This window comes from Heteronotia binoei, chromosome 2 (assembly GCF_032191835.1).
Source record: "Heteronotia binoei isolate CCM8104 ecotype False Entrance Well chromosome 2, APGP_CSIRO_Hbin_v1, whole genome shotgun sequence".
NCBI classification, from domain to species: Eukaryota; Metazoa; Chordata; class Lepidosauria; order Squamata; family Gekkonidae; genus Heteronotia; species Heteronotia binoei.
Window position 1 is genome coordinate 89,801,467 of NC_083224.1, and position 25,041 is coordinate 89,826,507.

At 43.0% G+C, this 25,041-nt stretch overlaps 1 protein-coding gene across 5 annotated transcripts in view; it reads right to left on the reverse strand.

The window, feature by feature from the left end:
• Window positions 1-25,041, reverse strand: part of INAVA (innate immunity activator) — a 65,854-nt gene that overhangs the window by 32,246 nt on the left and 8,567 nt on the right. For 3 of the 5 annotated variants that reach the window (XM_060231573.1, XM_060231572.1, XM_060231568.1), the window contains exon 2: window positions 14,997-15,169. The exons of the other annotated variants lie outside the window; for them this stretch is intronic. The gene's annotated coding sequence lies outside the window, so the exon portion shown is untranslated. The remainder of the gene's footprint in view (window positions 1-14,996; window positions 15,170-25,041) is intronic. 5 annotated transcript variants of the gene reach the window in all.

Here is a 25,041-nt window from a genome sequence, read left to right on the forward strand (position 1 = left end):
CACAGGGCCCTCACCTCTTCCGGCAGCTGGTTCCACCAGTAAGGCGCCATTACCGAGAAGGCCCGATCCCTGGTGGATTTCAGGCGGGCCTCCTTTGGCCCGGGTATTACTAACAGGTTTTGTGAACCCGATCGTAGTACTCTCTGGGGAACGTGTGGGGAGAGACGGTCCCTAAGGTAGGCAGGTCCTAGGCCATATAGGGCTTTAAAGGTAATGACCAACACCGGACTTGGAATGTTATTGGCAGCCAGTGCAGATCCCGGAGCCCCGACCGAATGTGCTCCCATCTTGGGAGCCCTAATAGCAGCCGGGCAGCAGCATTCTGCACTAACTGCAGTTTCCGGGTCCGGCACAAGGGTAGCCCCATGTAGAGGGCATTACAGTAGTCCAACCTCGAGGTGACCGTGGCATGAATCACTGTTGCTAGGTCGTCGCGTTCCAGGAAAGGGGCCAATTGCCTCGCCCGCCTAAGATGAAAGAATGCGGACTTGGCAGTGGCTGCTATCTGAGCCTCCATTGTCAATGAAGGCTCCAATAGTACCCCCAGGCTTTTGACCCTGTGCGCCGCTATCAACGGCGCACCATCAAAAGCTGGCAGGGGGATTTCCCTTCCCGGGCCACAACGACCCAAGCAAAGGACCTCTGTCTTCGCCGGATTCAGCTTCAGCCCGCTCAGCCTAAGCCACCTAGCCACTGCCTGTAACGCCCGGTCCAGATTTTCTGGGGCGCAGGCAGGCCGTCCGTCCATAAGTAGATAGAGCTGGGTGACATCAGCATACTGATGACAGCCCAGCCCATACCTTCGGGCAATCTGGGCAAGGGGGTGCATATAGATGTTAAATAACATCGGGGAAAGTACCGCCCCTTGAGGCACTCCGCAATCAAGCGTGTATCTCCGGGACAGTTCGTCCCCAATCGCCACCCTTTGTCCCCGACCGTCAAGGAAAGAGGAAAGCCATTTCAAGGCCAGCCCCTGAATCCCCGCGTCGGCAAGGCGGCAAGCCAGCAGCCAATGGTCGACCGTATCGAAAGCTGCCGATAGGTCTAACAACATCAGCACCGCCGAGCCGCCTTGATCCAGATGCCAAATTTCAAAGAGATGCTGTCACCAAACAGGTCAGAAGACATACAGTGTGGAGAAGCAGAGACTGAAAAATAAAAGAGATTCCAATGTGTGTACAGATATTTCTTGTATTCTGTCATTTTATAAATGTGACAAATTAGTGTAGGACAGGGACTCCCAACGTTTTTAAGCTTGCAGGCACCTTTGTAATTCTGAGACTGGATGGTAGGCACCAGGGCTTTTTTGGTAGAAAAAGCCCAGCAGGAACTTATTTACAAATTAGGCCATACCCCCCTGTTGTAGCCAATCCTCCTGGAGCTAACAGTAGGCCCTGTACTAAGAGCCCTGTAAGCTCTTGGAGGATTGGCTACATCAGGGTTGTGTGGTCTAATATGCAAAGGAGTTCCTGCTACAAAAAAAGCCTGGATAGCACCATTGTTTCACATGGGCTTTTTTGTAGCAAAAGCCCAGCTGGAACTCATCTGCATATTAGGCCACACTTCCTGATACCAAGCCAGTCAGAACTGTGTTCCTGCTCAAAAAAAGCTCTGGTAGGCACAACCATAAAATGACTGCCATAGGAGGCAGAGACAACAACAAAGGAAGCAGAGACAACTACAAACTGTCAGGGAGTTATGTGTAACTACAATATTTCAGTCAGAAACTCTGTTAAAACAGGATGCCTTTTAAAATTTAACATAGTTTTAAATGTTTTCTTGCATACACACAGCTTACCTTCAGTGACACAGTGAAGATTTTGGGCCTTTTGGCGGCAGCTACTGACCAAGTAACATTTTAAAAAATCTGCACAGCTAATCAGATTTCCGATGGCCAATCAGAAACCCTGCTGGGCAAGAGCCCCATCTGGCCCTGCCCACATTCTAAAAACACGTTGTGGGCACCATAGCACCCACAGGCACCACTTTGGGGACCCCTGCTATAAGGACATCACCACATCTTGTCAACTTTTTAAAAAGTATTTTTCTATTGTGTGTGTGTGCATACCTGGAAGCTATGGCAACTTATAGCAACCTCTACTGGGGCATGGAGGATGTTCAGAGAAGTGGACTTGATTCTCACCAACATGGAAGAATTGATTGACGAAGTGGAAATAGTGGGCACCCTGGGCAGTACTGACCATGTGAGTTTGGAATTAACAGTCTTAGGGAAGGGGAAAACTATACATAGTCAGACTTACAGGTTGGACTTCAGAAAGGCGCACTTTGACAAACTTAGAACTATGCTGGGTAAAATCCCATGGTCAGAAATACTTAGGAAGAAAGGGGTTCAAGAGGGGTGGGAGTTTCTTAAAAGTGAAATACTGAAAGCACAATCACAGATGATTCCTATGAGAAGAAAAAATGGAAAAAGCCTAAAGAAGCTGAATTGGCTCCATATACAGCTCTCTAAAGTCTTGAGAAATAAAAAAGACTCCTTTAGGAATTGGAAGGAGGGCCTTATAACCAAGGAGGTTTTTAAACAGAGGCTAGATGGCCATCTGACAGCAATGAAGATCCTGTGAATTTAGGTGGAAGTGTCTGTGAGTTTCCTGCATTGTTCAGGGGGTTGGACTAGATGACCCTAGTCAGTGGTGTAGGGAGGGGGGGCAGGGGGGGCGGATCGCCCCAGGTCTGGGGGGTCTGGGGGGGCCCCGCATTGCCAAGGGGGGTCCCTTCCCTCTTCGGCAGGGCTCCGGAGCGTCGCGCAGACCTTCTGGCCACAGTCCCAGCTCGGGGCGAGGGAAGCGGCGTCCGGTGGGCAGCAGGAGGAGGCGGTGGCGGCGTTGCGCGCCCAGTGGCCGCATCCCCTTGCTCGGCAGCAGCGCCCTGGAGCTCTCTGGCCCCCTCAACTCCCAGGCGCCGACGACTCAGCCGCTCCTGGCCCCGGCCGCGGCGGCGCACCAGAAAGAGGAACTTTGGGCGGAAAGTTTGCAAAGTGTGCGCGAGGCAGGCTGCGGGGGCGGAGGGATGTGGGGAGGGCCGCGCGCCGCTCGGCATCTTAAGGCAGGGAAGCCCCTCCCCTCCCCCTCCCCTCCGCCACACACATAGGGGGGCCCACATAAATCTTGGGCCCCAGGCCCCCGAAGCCCTAGCTACGCCCCTGACCCTAGAGGTCCTTTCCAACTCTATGATTCTATGATTCTATTCTATGATTCTATGAAATTACCAGTGCTTGTAGAGAAAAACTTAGGAAAGCAAATGCTCAGTATGAGCTTAGGCTGGTCAAAGATGCTAAAAACAACAAAAAAGGGTTCTTTTCTAGGGTTGCCAAATCCAATTCAAGAAATATCTGAGGACTTTGGGGGTGGAGCCAGGAGACATCAGGGGTGGAGCCAGGACCAAGGGTGTGACAAGCATAATTGAACTCCAAGGGAGTTCTGGCCATCACATTTAAAGAGACAGCACACCTTTTTAAATGCCTTCCTTCCATAAGAAATAATGAAGGATAGGGGCACCTTCTTTGGGGGCTCATAAAATTGGACCCCCTGGTCCAATCATTTCAAAACTTGGGGAGTATTTTGGGGAGAGGCACTAGATGTTATGCTGAAAATTTGGTGCCTCTACCTCAAAAAACAGCCCCCTTAGAGCCCCCGATACTCACGGATCAATTCACCATTATTCCCTATGGGAATCGTTCTCCATAAGGAATAATAGAGTGCTCAGTAGACATCTCCCTCCCCCCCACTTTCTAAAGTGGGGGGAGGGCCTCCAAACCAGGGAATCCCCTGCTCCGTCCCTCTCTCACACACACAAACACTTACTGGGTCTGGTTCCTGCACAACTTTACTTGCTCTGAAAACGAAAGCAAAACAAAGGGAGGGGCTGTTCTCTGACGAAACTGTTACTGACCCTTTCCCATGAAGCGCTTCCTGTTTCCTGCTCAGTTTTAAAGGCACACATTTTAAAAACGGACCTGTTTGCAGGTTTCTAAACCTGCAGGAGCTCTAACGGTACATGGTGACTGTGGGGGCAGGGCTTTCCCCGCCGGCCAGCTGGCTGGGGGCGGTGGGGGGAAGCCTGTAAAAATGGGGAATCTCCCACTGGGACCTGGGGAATGGGAAGCCAATTCTTTTCTTATATTCAGAGTAAGAAAAAGAGCAAGGACATGGTAGGCCCATTGTGAGGGAAGGAAAGTGAAATTGAAGCAGGTAATGAAGAGAAGGTAGAACTGCTTAATTCCTTCTTTTCCTCAGTCTTCTCTTCTGAGGAAAACAGTGCTCAACATGGCAAAAACAGAACTTGTAATGAGGGTATGGAGTTCCAACTTAGGATCAGCATAGGAGTAGTACATAAACACTTAGTTTCTTTAAATGAAACTAAGTCCTCAATGCCAGATGAACTGCATCCAAGGGTTATAAAAGAGCTTGCGGATGTAATTTCTGAGCCTCGGGCTATTTTTTTGAGAATTCTTGGAGAACAGAAGAGGTGCCGGAAGATTGGAGGCAGGCAAATGTTGTCCCTATCTTCAAGAAGAGGGAAAAGGAGTAGCTAGGTAACTACTGACCCGTCAACTTGACATCCATACCTGGAAAAGTTTTAGAACAAATCATCAGTCAGTCAGTCCTGGAACATTCAGAAATGATGGCTGTGATTCCTAAGAGCCAGCATGGTTTTCTCAAGGACAAGTCATGTCAGACTAACCTAATCTCTTTCTTTGAGAAAGTGACTACCTTGCTGGATCAGGGGAATGCTATAGACATAGTTTATCTTGATTTTGATAAGGTTCCACATATTGTCCTTGTTGACAAGTTGGTAAAACGTGGTTTGGATCCTGTTACAATTAGGTGGATCTGTAACTGGTTGACAGATCGCACCCAAAGAGTGCTTGTGAATGGTTCCTCATCCTCTTGGAGAGGAGTGACAAGTGGAATGCCCCAAGGATCTGTCCTGGGACCTGTTTTGTTCAACATCTATCAATGATTTGGATAAAGGAATAGAGGGAATACTTATTAAATTTGCAGATGATACTAAATTGGGAGGGGTTGCAAATACAGTAGAAAACAGAAACAGGATACAGAATGATCTTGACAGGCTTGAAAACTGGGCTAAAACCAATAAAATGAATTTTAACAGGGATAAATGTAAAGTTCTGCATTTAGGTAGGAAAAATCCAATGCATGGTTATAGGATGGGGGAGACTTGTCTTAGCAGTAGTATATGCAAAAAGGATCTAGGGGTCTTAGTGGATCATACAATGAACATGAGTCAACAGTGTGATGTGGTGGCTAAAAAGGCAAATGCAATTTTGGGCTGTAGCAACAGAAGTATAGTGTCCAGACAAGGTGAAGTGATGGTATCGCTTTACTCTGCTCTGGTAAGACCTCACCTGGAGTATTGTGTTCAATTTTGGGCACTACATTTTAAGAAGGATATAGACAAGCTGGAACGAGTCCAAAGGAGGGCAATGAAGATGGTGGGGGGTCTGGAGACCAAGTCCTAATGAAGAAAGGTTGAAGGAGCTGGGCATATTTAGCCTGGAGAGGAGGAGGCGGCTGAGAGATGATATGATCACCATCTTCAAGTACTTGAAGGGCTCTCATCTAGAGGATGGTCCGGAATTGTTTTCTATGGCCCCAGAATGTAGAACCATAACCAGTGGGTTGAAATTAAATTGAAAGAGTTCATGTTCTTCTCTCATGCCAATTTTACCAGAGGATATGGGCAAGGTTAATTATTCCCTCAACAAGTAGATTTCAGGGCCATTTCAGTCTTTCTAATTTGGAGATCACTAGGAAGCTTCTTATGGGAGTGAACCCACAGATTACAGGTGCTTGTGAAAGGTTTTTTGCAATTGCATGTAAAATTCGCAATGCTATATTATGTTCCGAAGTCAAATTTTAATTGCTATTTTATATACCTTATTTCCTACTGTTCACACTGCAATATTTGAATATTTTGTAAGTATTTCAGCTTTGTATTTTAGCTTTTGTAAATTCTTTCTGATTTTTGTGTTGGTCATTGACCGTACTAAAATCAAACGAATGAACAAATCAAAAGAGTTTCCAGCTCAACATTAGGAAGAACTTCCTGACAGAGCGATTCCTCAGTGGAAAAGGCTTCCTTGGGAGGTGGTGGGCTCTCCTTCCTTGAAGGTTTTTAAACAGAGGCTAGATGGCCATCTGACAGTGATGAAGATCCTGTGAATTTAGGGAGTGGTATTTGTGAGTTTCCTGCATTGTGCAGGGGGTTGGACTAGATGACCCTGGAGGTCCCTTTCAATTCTATGATCAATGATTCTATGTAGTGGCTTGATACAGTTATGCATCCCACTCCTGGTATTCCAAGGAGGTCTCCCTTCCAAGTACTTGCCAAGGTCAGCTTCCAAGATCTGATGTAATCATGCTTGCCTAGACTATCCAGGTCAGGGCTACCAGCACTTGCCAACTTGACAATTTTTAGCCAGATTTGTTCCCAATGGTGCCTGACAAAACAGGTAATTAAAGCTCTCCAGGATCTCAGGCTTTCACACCACCTACCCACCAAGTCCTTTGAAACTGAGACACCACATTGAACTTCTGCACGCACAAGAGACACCATACCACTGAGCCACAGCCCTTCCCCATCAAACGGAAATTTACATCTGTAAATAAACTGAGGTACCTGGTTCACCACTATACAAATGTTAAGCCTTCCTTTACAGCTGCTCACCAGATGACAAAATTTGATTTTCATGTTTCTTCTGTCTGGGAAATGTGCTTTGCCACTCTTAAGCAGCAAAACCCATAAAGGAAGAGGCATCACATCCAGAGCCTAAATCCAAGTGCTAAGCTTCAGACCACTTTAACTAATGTTTATCTCTATGTAAAATAATTTGGCTCCCAGTCATAACATCTGATCAAGCAAGAAAGTCACAGCATTGTCACTATGCAGCAGATTCTGGCAATGAAAAATACCAGCTAATGATATTCCTAAAACAGGATGGACTGTCTAAACATACAATACTCAAATAGGCAATCTACAAAGGTGTTGTGTCCTTAATGCTAGGCATCAAAATAAGGATGCAGCATAATTTCAAACAGAAGCACAGTTTAATATGTCCAGTTCTGATCTCTTTTAGACAGCCTCTGTAATCTGTTTTAGTAGCAGGTTCCTAACAGATTTTTTGTGTCAGTACAGACACAACCTTGTTAGTAACTGGTTGTTAACAGATTTTATTTACCCATTCATACAGAGCCACTTGGCAAAGAAGTCTGAGCCATTTTTTAAGGAAACTGCTTTCTTCCCTTTTCATGTCTTTGTTGTGCTTCTGAATTGCTGTGACATACTGTTTAAAATGTCCATAGCACTTCCTACAATGTCACTTTCCCCCTGGCCCTTTTTTACCACGCAATCCTCCTTGCCCTTCTCCCTCCAAATGTTCTAAGTTGAGCACTATAGCGCTAAACTAATATAGCACTTCAGCAATTCTACCATTGAGATGCCTTCACTGAGAGACTATATTGCTTTAGTGAGATAGTGCTCAACTTAGAACACTGTGGTGGGGGGGAAGGGTGAGGAAGATCACGCATTGAAAAAGGGCAGGGAAAAAGGCAGCACAGTTTGAAATGGCCATAGTGCTCCAGAGATTGCTAATTAACAGGATGAACCCTCATCCCTACTACATTGCTTTACTCCAGGGGAGTAGCCAGGATTTTAAAAGTCAGGGGGCACCCTTTCCCATACACTGTGGGGTCTGCAGCTTCTCTTAAGCTCTCTTCTGGCAAAAAAGGGGGGGGCAATGCAGGCTGCACCCCTTGGGGCACTGCCCAGAAGTCTGGCGGCAGTGCCTCCACAGGCCCCCCTGTGGCTGCAGGTCTGCTTTACTCAGAACTAGGCCGACAACAGATAACATCCAATTTAGAATGGTAACGTGAAAGGGGTTTCTGTCTGGAGTGACAGTGAGAACAACTTCCTCTCTCCTTGCTCTGCCCGTATCAAGTTCTAGAGTGGACTAGGGCAGTCTAAAACACTGGCCTGGATTAAGAGAACAGAGTTGTCAAAACACCATAAAAGACTTCAAGCAAAGGGCTTTGCAGAGAAACAGAGACCTTCTTTCATAGTTAATATATATGAAAGAAAAGCCTGATACAGTCCTCCACATAAATAATAAAACTGTTTCCTACTGTGTTCTTCAATGCCAAACAAGCCTGCCACACTTGGATGAGAATCATACGGCCTATTTGTTTGGTAAGAGGAAAGTTGCTGCAGGCAGCCAATAAGGAAGCACATCTCACTTTCTTGGTGCTTCAACCCAAGAACAACTAGTTTCTTTGGGCACAGAGCCCAGTTTTTGTTTTACTTCAGTGTGCATACATAATATGTCAGATACCAAACGTAGAAGCATGCTATAGAAGCAGTCTGGTAAGGGGACAAGACTGGAATGAAAAGCATAACAGTTGCCCACAGTTCGTGGGATTTCCCATTTAGTTTGTTCCTTCTCAAGTTCCTACTTCTCTGGTATCACTGCAGGCAAGCTCTAAGCAAGTTCCAGCATATTCACATTCTATCACATGCATGTTGCATATTTAAATCAGCCTTAAATTTGTCTCCAAGCTTTCAGAGAGAAACTGTTCATACCTTGATGAAGAACCAAAATGTTATATTTCATAATTAGGTTTCTATTGTGATTGCTAATTTGATAACAAGCTCCATTTAAGCCAAGATTTTGCATGACTTCTCCCACTCCCTTCTCACACACAGCATGATTAATTCCTGGTTTGAAATAAACCCCAGTTCCTCATGAGGTATAAAGTTGGGCCAGGCTCCAAGGTGAATGAAATCTTGTTTACTCCACACAAATTGGGATTCTATACCTGAATTAAACTAGTTTAGAATCCCAATTTGTGGGTGGTAAACAAGTTCCAATTCACCTTCAATCCTATACTCTATGTCATGGGGAATCAGCTTGTTTCAACCTTAAATGCACTCTGAATGAGATGGGAGCGGAAGGGTGCATGGGCAGAACAATAAACCGCGTCTGTGCACATCTTTGGCTTAATTTAACTTTAATGTATGATTACAGAACAGAGTGGCTAAGTACACATTATATGCAACTGTTATTAGAGTTCCAATACTCTTAAAGAAAAGAAAGTCAGCTTCAAAGGGGCAATTGGGGTTACCATTGCCATTCTCCCAGTGGGGCCTAAAGTCCTCCCAGAATTACAATTGATTTCCTGACTACAGCAACCAGTTCCCCCAGAGGAAATGGCAGTTTTGGAGGGTGGATTCTATGGCATCACATCCCCAGTGAGTTCTCTCCCCTCCCCAAACTCCATCCTTCCAACAAGGTTCCACCCCCAAATCTCCTGGAATTTCCCAGCTCAGAGTTGGGACCCTGGGGGCAAGTGAAAGTGAAGCAGCTGAGGAAAAAGGAATTTAATCCTTGGCATAAGAACATAAGAGAAGCCATGTTAGATCAGGCCAATGGCCCATCCAGTCCAACATTCTGTGTCACACAGCGGCCAAATATATATATATATATATATATATATATATATATATATATATATATATATATATATATATATATATATATATATATATATATATATATATATACACACACACACACACACACACACACACACACACTGTGGCTAATAGCCACTGATGGACCTCTGCTCCATATTTTTATCTAACCCCTTCTTGAAGGTGGCTATGCTTGTGGACGCCACCACCTCCTGTGGCAGTGAATTCCACATGTTGATCACCCTTTGGGTGAAGAAGTACTTCCTTTTATCCGTTTTAACCTGTCTGCTCAGCAATTTCATTGAATGCCCACGAGTTCTTGTATTGTGAGAAAGGGAGAAAAGTACTTCTTTCTCTACTTTCTCCATCCCATGCATTATCTTGTAAACTTCTATCATGTCACCCCTCAGTCGACGTTTCTCCAAGCTAAAGAGCCCTGCTCTAAAGGCATGTCCTGCTCCAAATTACCTCATAGTTTAAAATACGTGTTTGCAATCAAAAAGCCAATTAGAAAGGAGTTATTTGGGGAGAAATCCTAAACCGATCTGCTTGGAAATAAGTCCATTTTGGTCAATGGAGATTACTCTCAGCAAATTGTTCTTAGGAGTGCAGCTCTGGAGAAGGGAAACAGCAATGAAGGAGTTAAGCACCTCTTCCACATTGCTTATCTAGTGCTGCTGAGCATGTAGTGGTGTACAACATGAAGTTAGCATATATAACATGTACCCATCATGAGGTGAGAGTTGCTTTCCCATGGTACAATGCCATTTTCATGATGCAGTGAATACCACAATCAAAGGGCTGATCTTCTGGGGATTCCTCACCCACTGGTTGGCCCCTCCCTCGCTCCCAGCACCTGAAGGCAACCTGCCCCATGCATACAGTCCTGTCACACAGAGTTCCAGTTAATGGAAATATGTGACTATACTGCTGAGTATGCAGCTGATGATTGTACAACTCAGCCTGAGTATCCTTTACATTTCTGCACTTTCCCTACCACAGCACAAGAAATGTTGGCCAGAAGCAAATTAATCACTAATCAGAGAAGCCCAGACTGCTAAAGTATGGGTGGTATCCCAGATGCAGTTTTGAAAAATCTCTTATGTGCTTTTCTTGTCCAGCTGCTCAGCCTGACAAAATTTCCCCCAGGATATGTCTGCAGCCAGCACATTCTTTGACCTACTGACACACTCAGGGGCTTTCCAGAAAACAAACATAAAAATTCTGTAACAGCACTAATTGAATCCGGTGTTAGTAGTGCAATGTCCTGTTCCTTTACATCTGTTGAGTGCTTGAGTGCTTGGAGGAATACCCTCACTAAAAGAAGAAGGTAGCTGGGTGTGCAGGAAGACAGTCAGTAACTTTTTTAAAATATGAGAAATGCACATTTCTGAGCTAAAGAAAATGAAGTACAGAGTCTAGAACAATTTTTGAAGTTGATGTAAAAGGATTAACAAATTAATGGTGCATCACTGTGGGGGAAGGTTACTTGAGCATTCCTGCACTGGGGCAGAGTGGCCATTGAATGTACATGGAAATTTCCCAATTGACTACAGCCCTAGAAGGCTACTGGCAGCAAGGAACAAGTAGAGCCAAACTCCAGTCACTGTACCAGTGCCTCAGTGACCACTTGGCTCAACAGCAAGTGGTCACCGGCATCATCTCACCAACTGCCTCCTCCTGTACTGCTACCAGTATAGCAGAAGGAAGCAATGGGTGAGCCAATGCCCACTGCTGACACCACTGAATAGAGTGGCCCCGCAGGGCTAGCACAGAACACAGCCAAGGCCACTCAGCTTGGCTTGCTTCTGGGCCATTTTCACTTCCAAGTCTGCCCCTGGCTAGAAGAACATAGCATGGAGCCCTAGAGAATTAAGACATATATAAAATAATACATATGATTGTGCAAGCATGGGAGAAGAAACAGTATTGATAGTCCCCAGTGATATCATGAGTTTAAGCTCTAGCCAACAGAGGACTGAGACACACACCTAATGACAATCTGTAGCCTACCACAGATGCACCAACTGGTGGGTGGAGGGGAGGGAGTTTATTTTCACATTTAAAAAATCTTTACAATTAACTAAAGGAACCAAAATGTTACCTTAGAAAATATGTCTCAATCTCTGTCTTCCCATGAAACTCAATTAACAGCTATTGTGCAATGATGTGTGTCTGGAAAGGTCTGCTGGGTGTTCAGTCCCAGACTGTGACTCAAAGCCCACCCAAGTCCTCCTGCTCCCACAGAGTCAGGAAAAGTTTAAACCACATCCTAAGCAGTATTAAAAGTAACAAATATTGAGTGAGTTCCTCTTAATTTGTCTCCTGATCATGGAGACAAGAGTAGAACTGCTATGCTGATTAGTTGAGATATTATTTAATTAACTAATTGAACAATTGCAACATTATAATTTCCATACTAAATCACAATGCTCATCACTATCCTACTGAAAGAGTCTCCCAGATACCTTATATCTGGAATCCTTGCTTCCCCCCCACACACACACACTTGGGGTGTTCCCCCCCCAAACCTCCCCACCCATTCCATAATTGCACATGGGAGCCCATTCCCCATACCCTTCAACTGTATTGAATTTTATGTAATGGGGGGAAATGACATAATGGAAAAGTGGGAACTAAGTTTTTGTGGGCAAATATGGTATAATAAGGAGCTAGTTTCTTAAAAATAAGAAAAAGCTAGGCAAAAAGAAAATGAAAATGTCTTTATTGGTTTCCTTTCTCTCTCTCTCTGCTGCTTTTCATTCCTTGATTTTGTTCATCTCTCATGTTTTTATCTTGTCTTTTCTCCAAAAATCTTAGGGCAGCACACATGGCTTCCACTGTGACAGGCAACCTCCCACCCTCTGCCTCCAGTGTCAACACTGCTTGAATGAGCAGCAGGGGCAAAAAGGGAGGGGGAACAATGTTGCTTCCTGCTGGAAGTAACATCAGTCCTGGGTTTTCAACTGGCAATATTGTTACCCAATACCATTTATGCTAGTCTCCACCAGCCCAAAGGCTCCCACAGTTGCCAGCAACTGGCTAGCAACCATATTTTCCTTCTCCCGGTGCATTCTCACAACAACCCTGTAAGGAAGGTTATCCTAAAAGAGTGTGACAAGCTCAACATCATCCAGTAATTTTCAAGGCAAAGTGGGCAACTGAATTGTTGTCTCCCAGTTCCTTCTAGTCTGACACTCTAACCACTAAAGCACACTGTTAGAAAAAGTTCTAGTGTGCCAACCAGTGTTCCCTCTAAGCTGAGTTAATGTGAGCTAGTTCACAGTTTTTTAGCCTTTGGCTCACACATTTTTGTCTTAGCTCAGGAAAAATGGCCCTAGAGCAGACTAATTTATGAAGTAGCTCACAACTTTAATGGCAGTAGCTCACAAAGCAGAATTTTGGTCACAAGACTCCAGCTTAGAGTGAGTATTGTTGCCAGTGTTGCTTAGTGGTTAGAGCACCTAGGTTCTGGGAAAGTCAGGTTTGAATGCCTGCTCTGCCAAGGAAACCCACTGGGTGACCTTTGGGCCAGTCACATGCTCTTAACCTAACCTACCTATAGTAGTTGCCATATAGATAAAATGGAAAATAATTATCTACTCTGTTTTGGTTCCCCCCTCCCTGGAATAAAATCAAGGCATTAATGGAGTAAATACATAAATAAACAAATTGGAGACAGAGTTTAGAATAACCATTGATAGTTATTGAGGTTGAAAACTAGACAGGAAAGATGTCCTGTCCCTTTAAACAGAGATTTTTCCGAGTGCAAATTGGCAGTAAATGCTTCTCATCGCATTCAGTTAAATAAGATAAACTGATAATTGCTTGCAGACCAAATCAATATTTAAAGGGATAGTTGGAGGGTCCAGTTTAAAAGCTGACAACCATGCATAGCTGCTTATACCTTCACAAGGTTTGTATGCCAGCTGTAGATGTGTAATAAATTCATTGTTAATACTGAAGTAACCTATTGGATTGGCATAATACTTATTTAGCTATGGCTCACTTGGACCAATGTGGAGATGGGGGTATCTTTGGAGGTGCCCAGGACAAGCGATCCTCCATGGGACATAAAGCAGGGGCAGCTGGTGAGGAGGCAGTGCATTAGAAAAAGGGGCTGCCATTGCTGGGTGGTGACTGAGGGAGACGGACACAGTGTACTCACTGGTAGGTTCATGAAACAGCATCAGAGGCATGGGGGCTGCTAAACTGCACTATGCAGGCATAAGGCTGCAGTCTGCCTTATCAGCTACTACTGACTGAAAGAAAACAGGAAAGCCTAAAAGCAACTGGAAGTTTGTAGAAAAGGATTCAACATCTCAACTAGTGCGTACTGAATGCTGATACTAGGTGTGTGTGTGTTGGGGGGGGGGGTTCTAATATTTGGCATTTCCTGATATTGGATTTCTCTAAAAACAAAATCCAGGCAATATTTTTATTATAGCCAACCAAAATAAAACAACACATTGTGCAAGCTTTCAAGTTATCCGGAGCTCTTTATCAGACTGGATTCTTCCCTTTTCTTTTTTAAAAGGTGGGGGAAATACAAACTTCGAGCTATGGTGTTAAGATCTTATTTATATTGTGCATAGGATGCCCAGTAGATTTCAATGAACATCTGATACCAGCCAGCTACACCCTGTAACTGGCCCAGTTTCATCTACTGGACACACACACACACAGCCTAACTATGCTGTTTGTATATTATCCTGTTAGGATGAATTATCCTTTTATTGAAGGCATATGTACTCCCTTTGTTTTATATAGGGCTATACTACAAAGTTACAATCCTCTGTGTTGTTCCACCCATATAATTCCTGCTACAGAAACTCCTCTTCATCCCATTATGAAAGAAAATCAAAGGAGATACTGATTGCTTTTTTAAAAAAATCTTTCTCCCTTTTGATCTCTTCCCAGCCTCCATCTACTGGGCTGTCTTTCCATTTTATGGCCACCAGCCAAAAGAGGCCATATGCTGTCCCTTGTTGCCCTCTAAAAACAAAGATGGATTGCCTCCTGGGTTAGCCAAGATTGCTTCTCACATGACGGAAATCCTCTATAAAAATACTTATGTGTAGAATAGTCACATGATGAACATCCTCTACAAAAATACTTATGTGTAGAATTACATCTCCAACACATCTGTATATATATGAAAGGCCCAATCAGCGGAGAGAGAACTTGCATATATGACACATGGTAGTCTGTGTATAGGTAGTATGTAGATTCTTACATATAAGTGATACCCATATAGTGAATCTGTAATATGTTAAATGACCCAGTACAAAAACAGAAGTAGTCAGTGATTTAATTGGAACTTTTTTAAACACACAACCAGATATTACTGGATTCATCACCACCATTAACAGATTCCATTATATTTCTAACTTCCTTTTAATACCTAAATATTACAAAACTGAAAGAGGAGTGCATAACATCAAGTTTTTTCTTTTTGGAAACAAAAAGCAGCAACATTCCCTTACCTGCTAGGTTCAGTTCTGGATCCAGATTAATTGATAGCAGGAGAATGACCAACAAAAAGGAGCTCAGCTAGATTTCTATTTTCGAGTATCTAAGTTGCTATTGCTGGAGTTTGTTAAGCACACACTTCCGACCCTTTGGCTGCTTCCCTCTTCCAGGCACTGTCTTGCTCTGGCTGTGCCAAAGAAATTGCATTACTTGTTTTGACTTGAGTCAGAGAGGAGGGGCAGGTGAGCAACACCTTCTGAGCTCCAGTAGAATCAGCACAGCCAAATCCTTCCAGGCAAAAAAGAACGAGCTGACACATGGTATCAAAGCAGGAGGGATTGGGGAGGGAGCGGGCTCTTGCAAAAGGAAAACAGAAATCCCCCAGTGCCTGATCCTTTGTAAACAAAGGGCACAGCAGTATTTTTACTGCAGCAAGATCCAAGTTAATACTCATATTGCCTTACAGACAATGAACTGGAATGTTTGTGTACTCAAAATATTGCTTGGGAGTCCAGTACAACCATACGTTGAGCCTTGCCCTCCACTATTTGTAGGACTTCACTGCTATTCAAATATAATAGTTTCTTACATATTTTAAAACTATTAATCAATACAATTAATCACATTCCGGGCTGCTATTTACAATAGCTTTTTTTGTACTGAGGACAAAACTAGAATAATAACCATTACATTTCAGGAAAGCTACTTCAGGAGTAAGTAATTTGAAGCAGAGAAACAGTGAGTATCCAGGGTGATTCACACTTTCCCGCCACTGTTCTATTGCAACTCTTTTGCCTACACCATCTTTCTCCTCCTGGGATTCCATAGATACTCCAGAAAACATGCATCTGGAAACTGCAGGGAGAAATGCAACTTGGGGTGAAGAACTGCTGCAGAATCCACACTAGCAAAGTGGAAAGGCAGTAAGCAGAAGAAAGGTTAAGCATCCCAACCCCATTCCATCTCACTTTTCCATTCCATATGTTCTTCTACCAAAATTGCCATCAGTTTTCTTAGATGTCATCGAGTAAACCAGCCAATTCAACTCTGTTATTAAATCAAAAATACTCAGACATGAGTTTGCATCAACTGTGAAGAAAGCCAGTTTGGTGTGGTGGTTAGGAGCACAAACTTGAATCTGGGAGAACTGGGTTTGATTCCCCACTCCTCCATATGCACCTGCTGGTGTGACTTTGAGTAAGTCACATGTTATTTTAGAGCTGTTCTCTCAAGAGCAGTTCTGTCAAGAGTTCTCTCAGCCCCACCTACCTCACAGGGTGTTTGTTATGCGGAGGGGAGGGGGAGGGAAAAGAGATTGTAAACTGCTCTGAAACTCCAAGTGAGGGGTGGGGTATAAATCCAATCTCTTCTGCTGCTGCTTACATACAGATTGAAGTCACTGTCCTTGACAACACATGTGGAAGCAGGTGTCAAATCCATTTTTAGTTTGTAATTTTAAGTATTTACTGAGCAAAGCAGCAATTAAGAGCAGGAAGGCAATCCTGGCGTTAAATATCAAAAGATCAGGGGTTCTCCTCACACTTGATCATAGTGAGCTCCCTTTTTTCAATTAAAGGAAATCTAAGTGTCCACTTGCACCTTAATAACATAACATGGTAGTACACAACATAAATGGTCACCATTGCTCTTCAATAATCTTATATAGTGGAACAGAACAGGGATGGATCAGAAATATGAAATATTTTACACATAAATTGGGAAGAGAAAGAAACAAAATTATTCAAAAGGAGGGCTGCTGTTTCCTGGATTCAGCTTTGTTGGATTTAGGATGCTGTTTTAAGATCACAGCCCTCATAGCCAGTTTTAATCCTGCTTCAACCATAAGCAGTGTGGTTGATGCTGGTGCTTCTTGTTCTCCAAGTTCTATGGCTTTGCTCATCAGTGACTCAGAGAAGCATTGTCTGCCTCTATACCATAGGCAAGACCAAATCTACATTCCATATTCAGAAGCAGTAAGCCTCTCAGTACCACTGCTAGGAGGCAACAGTAGTCCTAAAGACTAACAAAAAATTTTCAGCATAAACTTTCATGAGTCAGAGCTCACTTCAATGGATGCATTTGGTGTAAGTCTCTCAGGCCAATTTATATACACAACAGAAAGTGTGGGTGGGTGTGATGATGAAGGGAGACCAGTTAACTAGATCTAATTCAAAGGGCAATCAGTTCACTCGTGATGGGTGTGAGAGAGTCCCATCTTTTGTTAGATAGGCAAAATGTAAAGCCTACTGCAGGATGAAATTAGATAAGGAGATAGAATAGGAAGTTACAGAGGCATGTCCCACCACTTATGGATGATAATGATTTCAGCAATACCTGTTAAACTTCCTATTGTAACTGCTTATCTCATGTCACCCTGCATGAGATTTTACATTTTGTCTATCTAACAACAGTTGGGAGTATATCACACCCATGATTAGTAAACTGAGTAAACTTGTTGGGTTAAAACCTGTTTAGAACTGGCCTGTCTCTGTAACTCCCCTAACCCAACGTTCTGTTGTATATGTACTGTAAATCAATCTGATGAATTTGACTCCAGTTAGGGTTGCCAGCTCTGGACTGGTTTGAGAAATACCTGGAGATTTGGGGGGCGGGGTTTGAATCCTGAGGAGGGTGGGGTTTGGGAAGGGGAGGGACTAAAATGGAGTATAATGCCATAGAATCCACCTTCCAAAGCAGCCATTTTCTCCAGGTGAACTAGTCTGTTGCCTGGAAATAAGTTGTAGGAAATCCCCAGCTACCACCTGGAGGTTAGCAACCCTAATAGTACATCTGACAAAGTGAATTCTGACTCACAAAAATTCATGCTGAAATAAATTTTGTTAATTTTTGTGTTGCCATTGGAATAGTTTTAATCTTCAAACAAATTAGGCTGCCAGTATTTAGATTCTGACTGTTCTGTGCTGATTTGCCTGCCTCTTATGTCCTATTTTATTTATGTATTTATTTTTTATCCTTTCCATCCAAAAATCTGTTTCCAGAGTAGTTACAAAGAAAAACGAATACACACTAGTACATTAAATACAAACATTTCATGGGGAGAATATCCTCATTTACTGGAGCAGGAACAATGGAAGCAGTGCTCAACTTATTGTGGAACAGTAAAATGTTCTTTATGAAATCTAGGAGCTCCACTCCCTGACTCTCCTAAATTTTCATCCTTCCTATTGATCCACATTAGTCACTGTCCCAGTTTTGTTCCTCCAGGAACAAAATTATCTGTATAGCATGCATTCCATTGCAGCCTCAGAACTGTTTCATACATTACGAAGTCCATGAGGTAAGCACACACCTGCCACAAGGACTTTGGATCAGATGGGTCTCTGGAGTTCCTTGCTGGAGTTCCCAGGCATGCAAGGTCCCAAGGCAGATCAGGACCATAGTGTACAAGGAGAGGAAAGGCGACATGGTACACTGTGCAGAATGTGAATCCACTTTCTTCTGCTCTGAAGCACTTGCTCAGCTACTGTATACTAGTTCAGTTGTCATAAAAATCTTTTTTCCCCCTATAGGGCATAGAACCAACAATCACTTTCCATCTTTATGCTGCTTGTTCATTCTTTTGTTACCATACACCAGAAACATTAAACTAGTTTCACTGTCACAGATTCTCCTTGCTGCCCTTTGGAAACAGTCAGGACTCCTTATTTTCAAGTCTTACAGTTTTATCACCGTGGTACAAACCACTGGACAAAATGTGGGGCTCAGGACTAGAAGATCAGAATTTAAACACCTTCTAATTTATGTGTATCCACTGAGTGATCTTGGGCAAATCTACAACCTTACCTTGATTCTTGGGTTGCCAATTTCCAGATGGGGCCTGAAGATCAATGCCAAGTGATCACCAGACAGCAGAGATCAGTCCCCCCTGAGTAAATGGCAGCTTTGGAGGGTGGACTTTATGGCATTATACCCTGCTGAGGTCTTTCCCCTTTCCAAAGCCTGCCCTTCTCAAGGCTCTTCCCTGAAATCTCCAGGAAATTCCCTAATCCAAAATTGGCAACTCTACCAATTCCCCACCTCTGAAACAGGAATAATCTTCTATATAGTGCTATCCAAGAAACAAATAAAACAGAAATTGCAAAACACTTTCTATTTAAATATGATATATGTTCATTCATTTTAATTATGATAGTTATTGCATATTATAATATAATAACTGCTGTTGCTTGGTCTTGAGCAAATAATTTGCATCTCAAAACAGGTACCAACACAGGGTATGAACCAAAAAATACAATCTTGATTCTGGGAACTGCACTCAGTTTGGTATAGTTCTGGCCTACTGTGTAATATGCAGCTGAAGAAAATGTGAATTCTGATGCCAATTTAAATGAACAAGCCTTCAGGGCTTGTTCACTGCAGGTCAAGATCAAAATCAGAAGTATATTGTTTGTGGCACCCACATAGTATATGTACAGTGACCAGGTTTACCAGCTATCTATATTGCATTATGCTTGCAGCAATGAAGCCCCTTACAGCAAATGGCTTAGCTGGTGTGACAAAGCAGAACATTCCAACTGCAGCAACAAAAGTTTCACAGTCCAGTTGCTGTGGGAGGGGACAGTAGTCAATTTGGCTGGAGCTAAATTTTCACACAGGCAATATGGAAGGAGGAACTGTGTTGGGCAGTCTAAAGATTAGACAGCAGGCTGTGAGGCAGGTTCCCAGGACCTAAGGACAGAGGCAAAATGGTTGAAAGGAAAGAGCAGAATAAAATGTGGAGTGATTTCTTTAAATCTAAAGGAAGAGACAAAGATCTGATTGAAAATGTGGGGCCTATCAACTATGGAGGGCAACCAGCCAGCTGATTTCTTAGCTGTAGACATCCTGTAAATCCTGTAAAGAAAGGATTGTACACACCTTCAGATTTTCATGAAGGATGTAGCGTGATGTTGTTCATTACCATAGAGAATTACAACCAAAATGGAATATATGAACATGATTTCTAACTGAATACTTAGAAGTCAGCAGTCACACCTAGTTCTCAAAATGTGGGCCACAGTATATATTATTTCAGTGAAACAGCTAATAATCACCTAACAACTTTCTATTTGGCGCCAGAAACTGAAAGATGACTTGCTTCTTCACTGGCAAGAATATACAGGTTTCACAAGGTCATACAGATGCAAATGTAGACAGCAAGTGAATGAATAAAGGCCTAATATTTGCCTGTGATTAGAATCATAACTTTTGTGCTAGGCAGAGGTTCCTTCCACATAGAGATTTCTTTCCATATGGACAGCAGGAAGCCCCTGCAGTAAAAGGGGCTGTCCAAATGACATTGGGTTGGATACAGACTATGGGCGTTTTCGCACTGACCTTAATCGGCAGCGATGTCCCTCTTCACCGCGCAGGATCTGCGCGGATTTTGCACCAATTGCTGCGGAGCACCCGGAAGAGCCGCAAAGTCCCGCGGCTCTTGTGGTGCAAATGGAAACTGGTTTTTGGCGGTTTCCATTTGCGCCGCAAAAGCCGCGGGACTTTGCGGCTCTTCCGGGTGCTCCGCAGCAATTGGTGCGAAATCTGCACAGATTCTGCGCGGTGAAGAGGGACGTCGCTGCCGATTAAGGTCAGTGCGAAAACAACCTATATTTTATATCAGTGGAATGAAACTTTCCTGCTCACCCTCCACTGCAGCCCACTGATCTCTGCAAAATGTTGCTCCAGGAAGATTGAGAGCCCTGAGGAGTGACAGGAAGGTGGTTTGTAGCAGGAAGGAGGAATCAGTGGAAACTGTCAGTTTAGGATCCAACTCATTGTGCCCAATCTTGGTACCACTAGTCCTGCTCTCCCCCCATCCCAGATTAAGATGAAACTGCAGGAAAACTGTGTTTAGAGTTTCCATCTGGACTTTCCCAGAGCCCACATGGGAGGGGGTAGAGTTAAGGTCTGCATTACTCCCCCCCATTCAGTCCTTCAATGGTTTTTTTTTAAATGTTAAAAGAAAGAGGGAAGCCCTTTAATAGGAGGACTGCAGATTGGAGGAGGGGGGGCTGTGGCAATGTGCAGATGCAACAGAGAGGAGCAGGGGAGAGTAGGCAGCAGAACAAACAGAATGGCCACAGAGTATGCATGTGTTATTCTCACCTCTTCACATAGCACCCTGCTGTTGCTGTACCAGAGGTGCATTTTCATACCTATTTTTAACTATTTGTTTATTTAAAAAATGAATTGCTGTAAAAATTCAAAAATATGAATTGCTGTAGTGTATACAGCAGTATTATTAGGTCTGCTATTAATGTTGGAGAAACAAGTGAAAACAAGAGGACAATGGTATGGAAGGTACCATCTATAGAACAATTATTGAATCTCTTATTGAACTTATGTATACATACATTGAAATAAAAAACTTATACCAAGTATCCTGAATATAGTCACTTTTTTACTCTAAGTCACACTGATAAAGCTTTCATACATTCACACGAGTTTTCAATGAGTAATCAGATATTTTTTGTAACAGGTGTTCAAAAATTACAAACTTTCAGTGGCATGAAACTATCAAACTGATACAAAGTAACTACTTCAGACTTCCTATAGAACAAAACAATGAGGGGGGGGGTCGATCCTGAAACTGTCAAGGTTTGGATTTCGGAACATATTTTTAGAATCAGATGCAACATACAAGAGGCTCCCCCATGGTTAGTCACTTCAGGAATAATTCCCACATGCCTGACAATGTTAAGTTCTTAGTATTGTTTCAATACAAATCTTTGTCATACAGAGTTGAAAATGTTTCCAGAATATTACTCCGGAAGGAGGCTTTTTAAATACATAAATTCCAACCTATGCAACCTGCAGGTCTCAATCTGTCATTAGATCACATTTCTTTCTTGTAAGTTTCAATTGAAATTGACATATAGATGGATTGCCTTTGACAGCTTCATTACAGGCACCATTGATTGGTTTTACAACACCTGAAAAGTGTTTATTGAGTCTTTAAATCTTTAGCCTCATTGACATTCAATAGGATGCCCCATTTCTTATACCTTCCTCAGGTCTTGTTATTTAACGTCAGATACCTCATGTGGAAATCTTTGTAGGCAGAGGCCATGTTTGCATATTAGAATGGTGATTCCCTATAACTGATCTAAGGGTATGTACTGGAAGTTTTGGTGGACATTTGGAAATTGTTTTAGAATATTACTGTGACACTTTTCTGTTATTACAGCTATGTAAAACAACTTTGAAGCAACAGCAGGTTGCCACATTAGAAGCTTTCCGAATTGAAATTATTCAAGTAGATTTCACTATTTTCTAATTTTGTAAGCATACTTTTGTGTTTTTGTGATTGTTTTTGTGATTCAAATATGAATTTGAATATTGCCATACAATTTTGTGGATATCTGAATTTTCTCACTCTCCTTCCAAAGCAGCTCCAAATCACCCCCTTCCCATTAGCAGAAATGTACTATTAAATCTAATTGATAATGTAGCAGCTCTCTGCAACTCACTGTCCCCAGTGTTGCTTCATATTTGATCTTTAATCCCAGTAAAAGGATTTTTGGACCAAGTACATTCAGACATTGCCAAACTAGTTTTCACAGCAGCTTTGAATTTTATGATTTTTGCAAAAGGCAGGCTAAGCTTTCCAGGTACAAGAATGCAGCTATGGGGAAAAGTTCGCCCTGTTAAAATTTCAGCTGGTAATGCAAGTGTTAAAGGTACAAGAACTCTGTCAGGAAAGGTGGCAAACTAGGGCCTCAGGAGTAAATGTTTGTCTAAAAACCATTGATAAGTTATCTGCCTCTGACAATTGCCACTTCCCATGTATTTCAGAGAGCATTTAGAAACAATGCCTCTGACCAGCCTCTGATGAAACAGAGTCAAGGTCTTTGAGGGGAGGAAACACTCAACTCTGAAGCTCCTTCTCAAAGCAATAAAGAGAAAGATTGCACAACAAGCAAACCTAAAAATTTGCACCAAATACACAATAAGAACAGGGTCTGGAGAATGGTGAATAAAATGCCAAATCTTCTGCTACAACTATAATTTAAATTTCACTAATAATTGTATCCCTCTCATGGATTGCTGCCTTGACGTGGCGAGAGGGCTTGTGCGGTTCAATGAGGCTGTGGGCTATGCCATGCAGGGCCACCCAAGATGGACAGGCCACAGCTGAGAACCCAGACTAAATGTGATCCACTGGAGAAGAAAATGACAAACCACTCTAGTATCCTTGCCAAGAAAACCCCATGAACAGTAACAAAAGGCTAAAAGATGTGGCACTGGAAGATGAGTCCCTCTGGTCAGAAGGTGCCCAATATGCTACTGGGGAAGAGCGTTCAAGTAACCACAGAAAGAGTGAAGCAGCTGGGCCAAAGATGAAAGGACGCACAGCTGTGGATGTGTCTGATGGTGAAAGAACAGTCCGATGCTGCAAATAACAATACTGCATCGGAACATGGAATGTAAGATCTATGAATCAAGGTAAGCTAGATGCTGTCAAACAAAAGATGGCAGGACTGAATATCGACTTCTTGGGAATCAGTGAACTAAAATGGACGGGAATGGGTGAATTTAACTCAGAGGATCACTACATCTTTTATTGTGGGCAAGAGTCCTGTAGAAGAAATGGTGTGGCCTTTATAGTTAACAAGAGAATGAGGAAGGCAGTAATGGGTTACAATCTCAAAAATGATAGAATGATCTCAGTCCGTATCCAAGGCAAACCATTCAATATCACAGTAATCCAAGTCTATGCTCCAACCACTGATGCAGAAGAGGCTGAAGTGGACCAGTTCTATGAAGATCTACAACATCTTCTAGAATTAACACCCAAAAAAGATGTCCTCCTCATCATAGGGGACTGGAATGCCAAAGTGGGAAGTCAAAAGGTAACTGGAACAACTGACAAGTTTGGTCTTGGAGAACAAAATGAAGCCGGGTAAAGGCTAATAGAGTTTTGTCAAGAGAACAAGCTGGTCATAGCGAACACCCTCTTCCAACAACCTAAAAGGTGACTCTACACGTGGACATCACCTGATGGGCAACACAGAAATCAGACTGATTATATACTCTGCAGTCAAAGATGGAGAAGCTCCATACAGTCAGCAAAAACAAGACCTGGAGCTGACTGCAGCTCAGATCATGAGTTACTCATTGCAAAATTAAGGCTTAAACTGAAGAAAACTGGGAAAGCCATTACGCCATTCAGGTCTGACCTTGATCACATCCCTTATGAATATACAGTGGAGGTGAAGAATAGGTTTAAGAAACTAGAGTTGATAGAGTGCCTGAAGGACTATGAACGGAGGTTCGTGACATTGTACAGAAGGCAGCAATCAGCACCATCCCAAAGAAAAAGAAATGCAAGAAAGCAAAGTGGCTGTCTGATGAGGCTGTACAAAATAGCTGAGGAAAGAAGGAAAGCGAAAGGCAAAGGTGGAAAGGAAAAATTCACCCAACTGAATGCAGCTTTCCAGAGAACAGCAAGGAGAGATAAGGAGGCCTTCCTAAAGGAACAATGCAAAGCAATAGAGGAAAATAATAGAATGGAAAGGACAAGAGTTCTCTTCAAGAAAATTGGAGAAATTAAGGGAACGTTTTGTGCAAAGATGGCCATGATAAAGGACAAAAATGGTAACAGAAGCAGAAGAGATCAGGAAGAGGTGGCAAGAATACACAGAAGAATTATACAAGAAGGATCTCAATTTCCTGGACAACCATGACCTTGAGCCAGACATCCTGGAGTGTGAAGTCAAATGGACCTTAGAAAGCATTACTAACAACCAAGCGAGCAGAGATGACAGTATCCCAGTTGAGCAAAGTCCTAAAAGTTGATGCTGTTAAAGTGATGCACACATTATCTCAACAAATTTGGAAAACACAACAGTGGCCACAGGATTGGAAAAGATCAGTTTATATTCCAATCCCAAAGACGGGTAATGCCAAGGAATGTTCAAACTATCACACCATTGCACTCATTTCACATGCCAGCAAGGTCATGTTAAAGATCCTACAAGCTAGGCTTCAGCGGTATGTAGATCGGGAACTACCAGAAGTTCAAGTTGGGTTTTGGAGAGGTAGAAGAACTAGAGATCA